Genomic DNA, 16,342 nt, shown 5'->3' on the forward strand with positions numbered 1-16,342 from the left:
GATGTCGAGCTCGAACTACAGAAAACGCGCAAAAAACGCAGGAAAGCACAAGTTTGAAAAGAAAGCCACAACTTTTTTTAAATTTTTCTATACTTGCATGGCGCGTCTGTCAGCGCATGCACGTGTATATGTGCAGATAATTCCTGTTACACGCGTCTACAGACGCGCAGGAACAATTTAAGGAATCAATGCATGCATTTAGGGAATCAATTGACCTATGTGGTGACATATATAACAAATCTTGAGAATAAGAGATAACACATTGGCAAGTCAATTGGCACATATGTAGTGACTTACTAGACCATCCCACTTACAATTGCATGCAAGTATCAATAGGTGGATAAAGCACGAATGGTTTTTAGCTAGAGAGAGATAATGCAATGAAGGTGTACATGAAAGAGATAGAGAAAGGCATATTATCCATCAATCAATCAAAGATATGTACATGAAGTGACTTGATATAGTAATTAAAGTATCGTCATTTTTAGGATGCTCCATTGACTTCTACAAGTTCCTATAACCTTGAAGTAGAATATAGCCAACCACACTGTCCATGGAAGGAAAACTTGGCCTCATCAAATTAACCAAGTTAATTTACTTATACATTTTATATATAAGAGATTTGTAGTTGGCTTGTTGATATTAGTCACCAACAAGTGGACACACTGGCTAAAGATGATGAAAACAGGACATGTGCACATTGGTTACATGTGGTCCACCTTATCTAAAATTGTATGTGAGCTATAAGTGCACCTTATAAACGCGCCCGCTTTTTCACGTGTACAGTGCGCGTCTATAGGGCCTTTCCCTTGTAGTGCCTCAACATAGGAAATGACCTACCATGCAAGAAAGTTTGGATGTTCAAGCATGGGAACCAATGGAGAATCAAAGTGAGCAAGGTTCTAAAGATGATTTTGGAAATACAGAGATGGACTAGTGTGGCATCTATGATACTAGTCCTCATTTATCTAGTAGCCAATGTCCTTGAAGTCCTTGTAATTTGAGATGGTGATACTTGTTATAGTTGATGGTACTTTTATAATCAAGATTTGTTCTCTTCTTTAGTTTGACAATGTCGTTTATACATGTTTGTACTAGTCTTTTATAATCTATTGGTATTTGGAAGCAACTCTTCTATGAAGGTGGTTGTTTTTATAGAACTAGACACAATAATAATCTAGTCAAATATTTACATTGGCCTTCATATATGTTAAAACATTATAAGTAAATAGGCTTAACGCATGTTAGGGAGCATCGTATCTATCTCTTTTTTGGGGTTTATGAAACATTTTCTTTCATAACCATATTTAAGGGATGTTCCTAGATCCCATGTTTGTATATAATGCACATTCTATTACCACCATGTTCAAGGGGTGTTCTTAGTTCGTATGTCCATGATTGATGGTGGGAGGAACTAATGCTTAAATGTAAGGTCCTTAAGCGAGACATAGGTGAACAATGTGAGTGTTGCGTGTCTAGAAACATGAATTGTTGTTGAATGCAACCTACCTTAGAAACATTAGAGTGCATTCTTAGACGAGAACTTCACATAAAATATTGTTTATAAGTTAGTGGTATAGGATATGAAGCACGAGACAAAATGATAAAGGATGGTGCAAGATGAAGAAGGTGATGGAGGGTGGTGGTGAGGAAGGTCGATCATAAAGGAAGGGAGGATAGTGAGAGATGGCAAGCTAGCCATGGTGGTAAAGGATATGGAATAGGAGGTGTGGGATGAAGAAGGTGATGGAGGGGGTGGTGAGGAATACAAGGCAAAGAGAATGTGATAATAGGGAGAGATGATAGGGTATTTTTAAAAGAGGCCAATTTTTTTCTTTTATAAGTATGTATCTCACATGTACCCTCTAAATATTATGGCAATAGAGTAGCATTATGTTATTTGAGTTTTATTATAGCATTTTTTAGTTTGTTGAATAGTATCTTCCTTAGTATTGATAGATTACGAGGATTATGAAATATTAAACTAGCTTTGTTCCTATATATACGTTGTATGTTAGGTTATTTTGTTGTAATACTTAACCCTTATAGATATGTTGCATGATATTATAGTAGTGTTTAAAAAATGTTTATGAAAGAAAATGTATATGGTTATGAAAAATTAGGAAGATTATGAAATATTAAACCATAGCGTGTTAGGTTAGTTTGTATTAATGTTTGACCCTTTATAGGTATCGTGCATGACATTATAATAATTTTATTAACGTGTGTAGATGTATTTTATCTCATGGTGCTATATTAGATAGCATATTGACTTAATTGTTATGTTTACAATGGTGACGGAGTAATGTGTCCTTAATCTTTTATCATAGTGATATTGTTATAGAGAGAGAGAGAGAGAGAGAGAGAGGAGTTAAAGGCGGAGAGAAGGAGAGGGAATATTAAAGGCGAGGAGAGAGAGAGAGAGATTGGCGGGCCTGCGCAGGTGGTGTGGTGGCTCCCGCTTCCCCGAGGCAGCGTGGCAATCCAGCATGGCAAACACGACAAAAGGTACGGCAAGTTATTTATCCTGACCCATCCGATTGATATGCTTGCGATTGACATGTTTGCCATAGCTCTGCCCAACGCTTTGCTAATGTTGCATGCCTGCTGTTGGTATACTTTTGGTACCCTGATATTATCTGACCTTCTGCCAACTGGTTTGATCTTTTCTTGACGCACTCCACTCCTGTCCTGATCATCATGTTTATGAGGCATTATATGGTTTGTTGATGCTTCTGCTGGTATTGCGCATAAGTTGCATTTTTGACAAACTCAATCGGAAGCATCACATGCAAAGATAACCAATCACCACTCAAATCCACAAATGTACCAGCATATGCGTCATGGAAACACTGTCACTAGCAGCCACCAGACACACGTAGAGCAATGCAAAGACAGTCAGTGCAGGGTTAAATATTTACAGGCACCGCACGTTGAAATCCAAGGCAGCGCACGTTGATATCTCATTCAATCAACCAGACATTATTCATACAGTCTAAATATGTGATATCACGTTAGAATAGCAAAACACATAGCGAATTAATGAAAGACAAGATCAAAGAAAGAGCCATTACGCAAGATGTAACCAGGAATAGTAACCCACTATGACAAGAGTACAATGGTTAAGTAGTAGCTCACACACTTCACAAATCACAAGCTCTCTATCTCCACATCAAAAATCTACAAGTTCTTGAATGGACAATGGACTATGGCCACGCTCCCTCCTTTTATAGACAAGAATAAAGGAGTTGTCCTACCACAAAATAGATTGGCCAATTACCAAATAAAGAATAAAGAGAGTACCATAAATCAGATTGTGGGTATCTATGAACCTGTAATAGTGAGTATTTTTAACAAATGCTACCATAAATGTTCTAGTTGATGCTACACAAAGGGTAGAAAAGAGACATAGAAAGAGCAAGCCTAAGAAGAGGGCCAACAAGGACTCTTTCAACTCCAAATTTGATGGTTCAGATATGAAAAACGGTAATGATGAGAAGGATTCCTTTTTAGGATCAGACTCAAATACTAAGTCTAGTGATTTAGATTATGGAAGCGAAGATGATGTACGAAGAAGTCCACGAAGGATAGACGATCCTCTAGGGATAACAACAATGGAAAAGATAAAAATAAAAAGATAGCCTAAGAGAAGTGGGTGAAAAAGAAAATTAAGAAGAAACTATTGGTTATGGGAGTAATGAATGCTCCAAGAAATGTAAAATCTTGCAAACTTTCTTAGAAAATTGGCTCTAAAGCCAAAGAATATTGCTACAATACAACCATTAGGAATGCAAGGATGTAGAAAGCACTACTAGGAGCACTTGATCAAATTATACCTGAAATGACACTATAAAGAGGACTCAGAGGGTTTGGCAATAAGGATCTACTACCAAAACAATGGGCCAATGACCAACCAAGACCATGGAACAATTCACAAAATAGAGGCAACACGGGGACCTTGTTACTACCACAAAAGGCAAGGATACATGTGAGGACCTAACTACAAGTTATGGTGGGTATGCCATAGTATGAGAGAGGGATATAGATTCAGAATCAACAAGAGATGCAATTAGCAAGAGCATCTCAAGCTCAATAACCATTGACACCCATAGTAGCAATCTTAGTGGAAATTCTTATAGAGATTGCAAAAGAATAGTTCGTAGGTTACTAGTTGAAGCAAAGAATCAAGAAAATTATGATTACAGAGGTGTCATGTGAAGAGAAGAATTGTATAGACTAGTAGGTGTTGGATAAACATATGGGGTGTGATTGCTCTAATCGCATCATAGTTGAGGATTTTCTAGAGAACATTGAAGTCTTGGCCATTACAAGAGCCTAAATAAAGAAAAATATTGCTAGGGATGTGCAACTAGAGAAAGCTAGAGAAGCATAGGTAAAAGAGGTGGCAAAATAGTAAAGAAAGCAAGGGCTAAACCAATTGAACCGTGCAAACCCACTGCAAGACATGGAAGAGAATCAAGTATTTGAGAAAGAACAACTAGGACTATAGGAGATTTTGTAGTAGCACAATGGTAATGAAGAAAGTTTGGATATTCATGAGCAGTAGTAAGGCTTTCATGAACTATTTATAATATTAGCAAAGTCTTCTTTATAACTAACCTTAGAACAAATCCTTAATCTCACTCTAAGTTTCAAATAGAAGTTGTCGTTAAGATTTATATCTCAACAAGGACAAATATGAAGACAACATGTGAGCAATGAGCTAGGTATAATGGGGTGTTAAGCCATAATACTGACTCAAATAGAGGTGATGGACTACAAGGTACACACTATCCACATGGAATAGTTACGCATGAAATTTGATAATGTTTTGTTGAATGCAGAATTAGCGGTGAACATAATCCCCAAAGAGTTATATTTGGCTCACAAACTTCAAGATTTAGTACAGCTACTCTTCCAAGTCAAAATATTGGACCATAGGAGACTTCAACATTAGGGAATTCTAAAAAATCAGATTATCATTAAAGTGGAAGGTTCTAAATTCAAGATTAGTTTTGTTGTCCTTGGAATGGAAGGATTAGGAGATTCTTATCATATGTTATCTCGAAGTCTATGGTTCATAATTTCTAAAATAAAGCAAGATTGGGGTGCAAACACAATTATCATTCCATAGAGTAAGAGGTCAACTTTCTACAAGTAACTAAGTTGTTTCAAAACCCAAAATTTGATAATTAGTGGCTCAAACTATAAATCTGGCACCTGAAATAGGAGATGATAAAGTGGAGTTATTTTAGAAAGGTAGCCCTATTGTTGTTGTAGTATCTAAGGTTGATATGGAGTAGATTTTATCAAAATACAATGTACTACTAGAAATTCCATTGTAGGATGCATGAATTCCCCTATAAGAAACATGCAATCCATTGTGGAAAATCGCAATCCCACTATATGAAACCTCAACCCTATTCTAGGAACACTACAAGATACAGGCCTCATACGGACGTTCAAAGCGATGAAAATGTTCACAAAAAAAATTGCCCCTCTCATCGCTAAACATGTCCGTATTATCGATGCCATAGAACCCTCGCTATCCATGTCACTATCAACGATGCTATTTGCATCACTATTTAGCAATGCAAAAAGCATCGCTAATAGCGATGTTTTGCGATGTAGACTATGACACTAATAGTGAGGCGTGCAATAAATTTACGACACTAATAGCAATGGTTACAGAGATTTTGTTTTTTGTGGTAGGGCAACACATGTAGCACTATGTGCTGCATTTGGGCTATACAAAAGGGTTAAAGTAAGGTGTACAATGGTCGTCAAAATGAAGGCAAAGTGTACTTGAATCCACAACTAGTGTGATACATAAAATAAATACAAGATCGCTTAATGAAAGTGCTCATGGAATCATGGCAAGATACAAAGGATGATAATAACATAGTGCATAGAAAATGCCTACATAAATCATAGGACCAAAAAAGAAGAGGATGTGTGCTCCACGCATCCAAGTGCAAGCTTTAGATCCTCGCCATCTGAAAGGTTGTCCCACTGCAAAGGAGCATTGAACGGAATCTGCACAAAAAAGAAACAACTACACATCAGTCCACCATACAATAATGCATTTTAATTAAAATTAGTAACTACTGACAAGAAAGATGAGTGACTTAGAGGGCCGCCCCGTGCATACAATCTATCGATCAATGTCGTGAGACCATGTCTCTCTGCATATTGAGTCTCTAGGCGGCCGATGGGATCGTGGTTTGTAATGGAGTGTTGCAAAGAAAACAAAATACAACTATTAGAAACACAATTGTAAGTACAAGAGATATTGCAAAGAAATAAGCGAGAAGAACAAAAGAAAAACTTACAAAGTCCTCCAGATAAGTGTTGTGGCCACCACTCCCAAGATGATAGACCACTCCTGCCTCCAGTCGTGCCCTCGTTGCCTCGCGCTGCTGTCTCTAACATCCTGGAGAATCTGTAGACTCCTCCCTAAGTTGGCGCCAGTCATCTATGTCTAGCCACTCAGGCTTTGAGGCCCCACTCTTAAGCGCCTTCCGTACGTTTGATCGTTTGTGTGACATGTATGCATGCATGCACTCCATCATCCAGCCTACGGAGAACTTATCTCCTGTAGTGGATATCAGAAACTCCTCATGCAAGGATGGTACTAGGTAGTCCTTGCTCCCCTCTGGTATGTTCTTCCAATGATCCAAGATGTGCTGAAAAACTTGTTGGCACAACTTTCTCATACGAGTCATCACCCTCCTCCCCTCATCATTCATGATGACGGCTTCTGTCCTCTCATCTATAAGGTATCCATACCCCTTTGGGGTATGTCTAAGATGTGTCCTCTCCCACCTGCGATCGCGCTCTTGGGCATATCTAGGAGACCCTTATACATCTAGTGTACCCATGGGGGTAGTATCTCTTGGAGTAGCACCCATAGGGGTGCCACTTGTAGACAGTTGTGAGAAAAAGCTTGAGTGACTGAAGTAGACGTCCCCACAGGTGTGACAAATCCCATAGGTAACACAAATCTAGTAGAACGATGAGACAGAGACACTACGTTGGTACCTCCACAACAACCACTTAAGCTACCCTCTCTCAAACACCTGCACGAGAGCAAGGAGTAGCACCTGTATCTCAACCTGACTTCGGGCTCACCGCATCCATGTCTCTACAGTATCTCCTAAAACCACTCCCTCCGTTCGGTCCAAGTCTATAGTATCGACCTCGTCTACTGAAAACCGAAGCATCAGAGCATGCTAAAGTAGATTGAACAGAATGGCTTGATAGTGTCTAAGATAGCTTTTGGTCCACCATATCCCTGAATCAAGCCATCTGATCTGGAGACATACGTATGAAGATCTCTTGTAGCTCCTCGTCGATCATCCCTCGACTCATCGTGCTGTCCAAATATCCACAAAGGTCACCTGCACAGACACAAATTAATGTTAGCATAATCCATATAGAGATTCAAGCAAAGCACGGTATCAACGGGTTTTTGAAAGCAAAGTCGCGTCCACAAAGGACCTTGACAAATTTAAAGATAGAAGATCCATCATGTGAATAATCCTATTGTCCAATTTCCCACACAGCAACAAGTTCTGGACGGCTCTGTTTTATGGTTGTGGGTGTACGTTCAAGCTCTAGGGCAAAAGCATCGTGCATAAGACATCAAAGTACAGCAAAGTATATTTTAGAGTCAAATAATCTGACGAAATTCTTTGGCTATATGGAGCTTCCAAATTCTGATGTGCAATTAGATGCTGCTGCATCCCTGTCTTTCTGAGCAGTAGGTCAAACAAAGGAGCAAAGAATCCTAGGAATGGATTAAGTGGCAACCCAAAACATGAGATTTGATATGAAGTTGTATGGTCTTCCTTATCAATAACAGGCTCCATCACGCCTTGTTTTTCATTCCTCTTCTGTCCATACGTATTTTTATGGCTTTATCACACACTTTCATCAAAGTGTCCATATCTTTGTACTGCTCCCCATTAGGTAGGATGACATGCTCAACCATAAAAATGGGCACCGCCATGTTTAACAGTAGCAGTAACCTTGTTCAAGTATAAAGGTGCAACACTTGAATTTGTCACAATAAGAACTCAAATGCAGCTTCGTAATTCTCAGCCTCAAGGGCCTCTCTAGGACCATCAATGCAGTTGGCGCGCTCCATAATGGCATCAATCCGATCGAGCGTGGCCTGGACCCGCGATCGCGCCAGCTCCCTATCCCTGTTTGCTAACGGCCTATTTTTTTTCTCTTGCTTTTTCTCTCCAGGCGGCCTACAACACGCCTCTTTCTAACCAGAAAAGAGGCCCCTCCCACAATAGCAGAATTCCCTGGTCCCCATCACCAAACATTAGGGCAAAAAGGAACGGGAATGTCACAATTGTGAACACGGCTGGATTAACTTCTTGGTACTTTGCTATTCCATAAGCATCTACTATCTCCTGGAAAGCCCCAGCAAACTTGTTTGTTTTGAAGTACGTTGGAGGCATCTCTCTTGTGTAGATGACTTGAAATATGGTTGCCAGTTGAGAGTTACTATCGAAAGTAGCACGCTGCAATGCATATCGAATCCGAGGCTTAGCAAAGACCGGACACCAGCCCTCAACCACCAAACATTTCCTTGTGACATCTATGCTTAGCATATTCAGTGTATGATAAACAGCTTTTTCTTTGTAGACCATATAAGTCCACAACTCAACGTTGTCGTAGAGTTCGTGCAAGAGCTGCAGAACACGAGGTTCAAGGTACAACAAGGAATTAGGCTAACAAGAAGATCTCAATAACTCAATATTTGATGCCAAAGATCACTATATTGCTTGTCAAGTAAATTACAAGAGGTCCATGTTCAGAAAAATCTGTAGTATCTCATAACCAGCTTTGCATTTAGGTGTTCAAGAACAGTTTTGCCATTGGCACATAGGCTTGATGAGTTCTATTGGGCAGCAATCCCTGTGATCAATTCTCAGAAATCCATACAGTGCCAATACAACGAAGTTCTGTGAGCAACTGGTATAACATATAAAACTGCATTCACTGCAAAACTGTGGTATCAAAGTACAACTAGTACAACTGAACCATCGGCCATACTTCAATTTGGTCATTAATTGCTTCAATTTTCCCTCTAGTGCATGAACCAGAGTACACCCAATCAATCTTCACACTGATACATTCTCTTGCAAGAACATAGTTCTCTGAAAAATGTAGCTTTGCATCAACAAGTTTTAGTTTAGAAACTTCAAAATTGTATTCAGCAGCAAACCTGACTGACTCTTCTGTATATAATGACTCAAAAGTATTGGTAGCTTTTCAAAAGCTATGATTTTATGTTCCACAAAAGCAGCAATTTTTAAATTGGTTTCCATCAAGGTGATTCCTGCAGTTGGCTTAATCAACTTCATTGACAGTTTCATCCAGATAGAATGTGGCTAGTAGATCAAGCGACAGCAACTTCCTTCAAGTTACGATCACTCCTCCGGGACTATATTGACAACGGAACTGCCTCTTCCACGAAATTGTCTATTGCGTAATACCCCTCACTGAAAACATGTAGACAGGGCTTGTTTCATCGGCCCACACTACCACCAGTATTGTTGTAGACATGCTCCCATCAGTATTTCTCTTCGAATTCTCATTGACAACTCAGTACACAACTATGGACCTTCAACAACCTCTATCCAGGATAGCATCGACCTCTTGCTTAGCTTCACGAATAAACAAGTCCTGGAAGATCCTTTTGAGATAGGCAAGATCCGGCTTATCATCAAAGCGTATCGCATATTAGTAATGGAAATATGTCACAAACTCTGATCCAGGAAAAGACCTGCAAAGCGCCAACTCAATAGGAGTTGATGTTTTTCTTGCACAAATCCTCTCTCTTATCTCTGCTTTTTGATTCCAGCTTTCAAACCCCATCATGGAAGACTTGTTTGCAGAAAATACATCAGCACGTAGCCAGCCAAGGGACTCCAAATCACCATCCCACCTGCTTTGTTCTCTTCCCAAGTGTGTGTTAACTTTCTGGTCGATGACATCAACAATGACAACCAGCGCTTATCCCTCTAATAATGGACAGAGTGGAGTCTTTCCACAGTGAGAACGAGAGGAAGATAGCTCGAATTGGTACCGTCCGCGGCTCAAGGCTCACTTCGATTTAGGATCGAGAGGTCCAGTCAAGGCTGATAGCTGTATTGTCCTACCTGTTGTTGAAATCTCAGCAAATCTCGTGTATGCATAGGGAGGACGAAGACATTTTTGCCAGTTGATGATGCCGGAAGAAGGAGAAATGTATGATGACATTGATATTTAGTTTGATCCATCAGACCATTGAACATTGGAAAAGAGAAGCTGACTAAATCATCCGACGCCTCCTCTGATCAAGTGGTAGGCACCACTGCATGTGGTACCCAAAATTGCCAGAGCCAAAGATAGGCTATGGTGGTCCCGAGAAACAGGGCGTATCCGAGAATAGAGACTGTAGTCTCCGCGCCTCCGTAAATTTCTAAAATTTTCCATGTCAAACGGGCAGACCCCCCCCCAAATCTCAACATAGCATTGGTAAGGCTATTTTGAGAATGCAAAGCTTTTTATCTTTCCTCCAACTTTCGAAACAGGAAGCCTAACCCACCTCTTACACTTGTTCTAGACACTTGTCTCTTATCTCCCCCAAGACTGTTTTGACAGAGAGAACAGAACCAATCTCCCTCCGGTATGCAGGATAGACCAGCACATTCTATGTGTTATGCTCCTGGGCATCCATCACAAAGAATAAGATCTCCCCCCATCGCCACATTTCAAATACGGATTTCGTCGAGAACCCCAACCAGCATGAGCTTCAAATGATGAACAGCTAACCACTTCATCGCAGCATCCACAGTGAATTCCCGAGCCTTCCTTCGATTCCACGATATCCTGCACTTTTCTTGGAATTCATCATTGTAATTGACAACATAATATTACTGTTTGGCATCATTTTTTCATATTTTTTTGACACACACACAACATGCATACAAACTGAAACACACACAAACACAAACACACAAGTGGAGTATGTACATTGGATGCGGGTACTGAAAGGACGAGAAGATAATGCAGCAATCACACACAATGAAACACACGCGAAAAGATAACACAGATGCACAACAAAAATGGAGGTGTTTACGGCTCGGATGCGCAACAACATGACATCCACCCCCTCTAAACCTGCGCATCCTCCGGATGAGCCAACTATCCAGGATCATTCAAGTCCACAAACAGGTCCAGTCCTTCATCAGCTTCATCATCCATATTCTCTGCTTCTTCTGCTAGACTTTCTTCTACCTGATCTTCTTCTGCCAATGCTTCAAGTGCTTACTCTTCATCTTCTCTTCTCTTGAAAATCTTGACTCGTTTTCTAGCAATGGGCACCCTCAATACCGTCCCATCCAATTCAGCCAACTCATAGGTAGCATTGTCAAAAAGATGTTTCACCTCATACGGTCCAAACTATCTTTGAACCATTTTTCTCATGCTACTATGCTGATTCTCTAGACTACTGTCGTAGACTAGAACCCAATCTCCTTCTTTTATGGCTCTAGGCCTCAAGCGATGCCTCAAATCAAACCTGTCCTTGTTTATGAGTCGGGCTGCCTTCAAACGATCAACTGCTAGCTGCACATCTTCTGCCCTTCTCTCTAGTTGACGAATCCAAAGAGCTAGAAGCTCCTCCCTTGATAAATTCTCATGCCATGGAAGAGCACTCCACGTGAGAGCACAGATTTCTGTAGGCATGACAGGTTTTTGCCCATACATCAACTCTGCAGGCATATATCCAGTAGTCACGCTATGTGTAGAGCGGTATGCCCACAATGCAAAAGGTAGTAATCTCGGCCAATCTCCAATTTGACCTCTACAAGCTTTTGCCAATGCCTTAACTATCGACAGATGTCATCTTTCACTCTTGCCATTCCCCTCTGGATTATAGGCAGTAGTAAGAGCCAACTTAATCCCAAGCAGTGAGAAAATTTCTCTAGCTTCGTCTGCATCTAGCTCTCCACGATCAGCTGTAATCTTGCCTATACATCCATACCTGCAAAATATTTCTTCCAACAAGAATTTACATACTGTAGTGGTGGTCTTCGTCCGCAAAGATCTGCCTTCAACATAGTTTGTAAGATCCTCCCGTGCCAAGACAAGATATCTCATCTGCCAAAGTCCCATTGGCAAAGTAACCAAGTCTACCACCCACTTATAATGCATACATAGTGGATAGGTCGGATGCAACTCACCACGATGCCGTGCCAATAGGGCTGGTATCAACTGTCAACATGATTGGCCGTCCACACTGATAATCTGCCTTGCAAAGAGTAGGAGCTGACTGCAACAGCTTCTTGAGTTTACGTATGGCTTTCGAATGCTTCTCATCCCAATGAAATTTTTGCCCTTTTCGAAGCAGCTGATAGAGAACATCTGCTATGTGAGAAAAATGAGGAATCCAAATCATGTAAAATACACAAGCTCCCACAAATCTCCGCACCTCCGAAGTAGTCAAGCAATACTCTGCAATCCTGCTTATGGCATCCACCTTTGCAGGTGAAGGCTTCCTGCCATAATAACCAACCATATGCCCAACTATGATGACTTCATTAACACTAAAGATAGATTTCAGCCCTGAAAGAGTCAAATTCACCTCCTCTAATCGTGTCAATATTTGCTCACAAGCAACCAAGTGTTCAGCCACAAACTGTCTACATCCTCGCAAATCAAGACTCTCATTCTTTTCTTCTTCTGCACAACCCTTAATAGGCACATCATCTAGGAAAGGCATGGTATACTGCGGAATATAGTCTCGTAGAACTCTATGCATAGCATTCATCATATGAGCAACTGAGTTGGTGGCACCTTCAAGCAAGGTACACATCCTCACAAGACCAATAGGTGTCCGCATAGTAGTAATATCCCTGCTTTCCAAGGCAAGCTGAAACTGATCATAACCAGAATACAAGTCACCTAGGGAATAGATGGCTTGTCCTGCAAAAGCCTCAGCAAACTCATCCACAACTGGACCTGTTCCCACATTCCTGATTGTCACTCTATTCACGGGCTGCATATCCTGAATAAATCTCAAGGTACCATTCTTCTTTGGTACAGTAAACCACCTGTTAGAATAGGGTGCAGAAGAGGGTTCCAAAATTCCATCTTAATCTTCTCATTCAGCAACTCTATCAGCTTTGGCAAGTGTGCTCTAGGCACAGGTATAGGACGTATATTCCATGGCACATGAGGGACAGTGAAGATGACCATAGGCGCAACCAATTCGGGACTAATGCAGCCAATTTCATGAGGAAAGAAAGCAAATGCCTTACCATGGCGTCCAAGCATCTCTCTAAAACATTCTTTTTCCATTGGAAGTAAGAAATCATCATTTCCAATCTTCAATTCTGCAAGAGTTTCAGCTGTAAATTTATGTCCAATATTTGTAGGATCTCTCAACATAGACTGCTTCATAGCTTTTTCTATCTGCTCATTACTATCAGGAGGAAGCGGCCCTCCAACCAGCTTAACCTTCTTATCAAGTGTTTTATACTTCGTCTCAACCTTGGCATCAGTCAGGCACTCTTTTCTTTGCTGCAATTTCTGCAATTTTTCAGCAACTCTCAACTCTGTTGGCTGAAAGATTTCATCCCTTTGCTCTATGGACTGCATGGGTGCAGCCTGAAACTCTGTATGCTGAAATTTTTCAGCATTAAACTCTGTTGGCTCTATGGACTGCCATGATACAGCCTCATACTCTATATGCTGAATTTTTCCAGCATTTAACTCTGCTGGCTGAAAGGTTTCAGCCCTCTGCAACTCTGAAAGCTGATCAAGATCAGCCATAGATTCGATTTGCTGAATTTTCTCAGCCTCTGACTCTGTTTTCAGCATAAAATCAGAAATTTCCTGATACATATCCAAGGTTTGCACAGGTATGATCTTTGAACCCTTACATAGATCAGTTTTCAGCATATTTCCCATCTCAAACAATGTATCTGCATAAGACATTCCTTCATACAGCCCATCCACATGCTCTTCTGCTTGCAAAATACCTGCAATCTTCAACTCTTTCTCCTTACGACCAATGTACTGCCTGGCAGCTCTAGACAAATCTGAAATTTTCTGATAACTCGCTGAACTATCTGAAGAAAAACCATAAAAATTAGTGGAGAAAGACTGGGTGCCAGGAGGCGAGATCTCCTCTTTTCTCCGCTCCGTACCACTGGCGTCTCGCAAGACAACAGTACCTAATGAAAATCCAACTCCTTCGCAGGTAGTGGTGCCTCACGCAAGGAGTCCCTGTTTCTCGGATGATTTACTCCAACAGTCATAAACTGAACAACTCGCATACCATCCTTACTGCGTATCCGTGCATAGGCTGAGCTATCATCCATCACTTTCGTCTCCATTCTTGCTTCTGTAATGAAAGGCTGTCCAAGAATAATCGGATAAGAGCAAGAATCCTGAACAAAGCAATGATAATCCTCTTCAACATTACCAATAGAAATTTTGATGCTCGGACAAGCAGTATACATATCACCAGAAGTATTATTGGCTGCTCTCATGCGCCAGCCATGCTCTGCATCCATAGGCCACTTGCCGCTCCCATAAACACCTCGAGCAATAAGATTAATCTCGGAACCATGATCGACTAAAGCAACCAAAGAAATCTGTTTCTCTCCAATCCTTACCACCGTCTCAGTGGTTGCTCTAGCCCAATGACTGCGTGAAAAATGGCTGCGAGGAATGAGGATAGGGGTATCATCATCCTCATACTGCATAGACTGAACTATTTTCTCCAACTGTGGATTGACAGAAGCATTCTCAACCATCACTGCATCATCATGCTCTTCTCCAAGAGCTCCATGCCATAATCCCTATAAAGCAGGTCCTTCCATCGCATGTCGTTTCCTCCGCAAAAGATCCTGCATCTGATCCTGTATTTCTCTTCTAGCAATCCCAAGAGCTTCACCAACAGTAAAAGTGACTTCACTATTCAAAATTCTTTCATGAAAAATCTTACTCATATCCGTCTGCATATCAAGGTCCGACAAGAGCTTGAATCCTGGCTCCTTTCTTGGTTGTCTCTTTTCTTTCATCTGCTTGTCTCCCATAGGTTGTTCAAGACCTGATTGAGCTGGAGAACTCGTCATAGGTGGAGCTGTAATAGGTGGCGAAACAAAGTCACCCCCTCTAGTCTTTTTGGAGGTGCTGAGACCCTCCTCATCTCTTCTTCTCTTTTCCTCAACCATGGCATCTAAACCCTGTGTTTTCGCCATATAAGCAAAAATAGAATACCTATCAGCAGGAGAATCCCATCCCGTTTCTCCTCGAATGCTGGAGCCCACACAAGTCATAGTGGATGCCTGAACTTTCCCTCTTCTCGCTATCTCCAAGGCAGAAGACCGTAAAGCAGAGTCTCCATCTGATTTCTGCTCAAGCTGGACTCCATAAGCTGAAGCATCTCCTCTAACACTCACATAAGCTGATCACGCAGCCATATCATCAACGAGCTTCTTCATGCCTCCCTTACCAAAGTTCGTGTCAAGAGGAGCACCAGTCTCTGTCAGCCATATCTTCCCATCTTGTCCCCAAAACACTATGTTCTTCTTACGCGCTTCCTGAAAAGCATCACAATCTCTGCAGTGTTGGTGCTCTATACTATCGCACCAAATACATCGTCTCCCTTTTCTTTGGCCAGCTGGAAAAGTAGTCGCTGGAGCAGGTGCTACAGTAGGTACTGACATAAGTTGCTCTTTTAACTTTCCAACAGAAGGAGTAGGCTTAGGCATAGAACTTGCAGCAGGGGTAGAAGTAGAGGTCTCCAAAGATTTTTCAAAAACAGATCCTGTATTACGATGCAATCGTACTCTCCTGTGCTGCTTCTTAACAAGAGCATTCACAGCATCAATGACATGTCTCCACTCGATCTTTGGACCTGAATCGGTAGCTTGATCTTCCAAAAGATCATCCAAGTTTTTCTGTAAATCAGCATCAGCAACTTGCAAATATAATTCCACTTTCTGCATCTCCAAATCTTGCTGCTCAGTTCCATCCAACTGATCATAGCGGCTCTCAAACTCTCGCAGAAGGGCAGCAAACTGAAAGTCCTTTATTAGGCATAGAAACCCATGCTAAGAAATTCCTGCGGTTCATAAGACCTGTATCCTCCAGGAAGTATTCATCTTTTAGTGCCTTCTTAAACTCTGTCCAACCAGCATGTGTTCCTTGAATTTTTGAAATTCGAACTTCAAGAGCGTGCACCACGATCCGCAAGAAGTAGCGGCTCCAAACATCTTGAGAAACCCCAAAAAACTTCATCTTTTCTTCATACAAATGCAAGTAA

The sequence above is a fragment of the Lygodium microphyllum genome, chromosome 21, assembly GCF_053477565.2.
Source record: "Lygodium microphyllum isolate KBCC chromosome 21, Lygodium_microphyllum_v1.1.10, whole genome shotgun sequence".
Classification (NCBI taxonomy): Eukaryota; Viridiplantae; Streptophyta; class Polypodiopsida; order Schizaeales; family Lygodiaceae; genus Lygodium; species Lygodium microphyllum.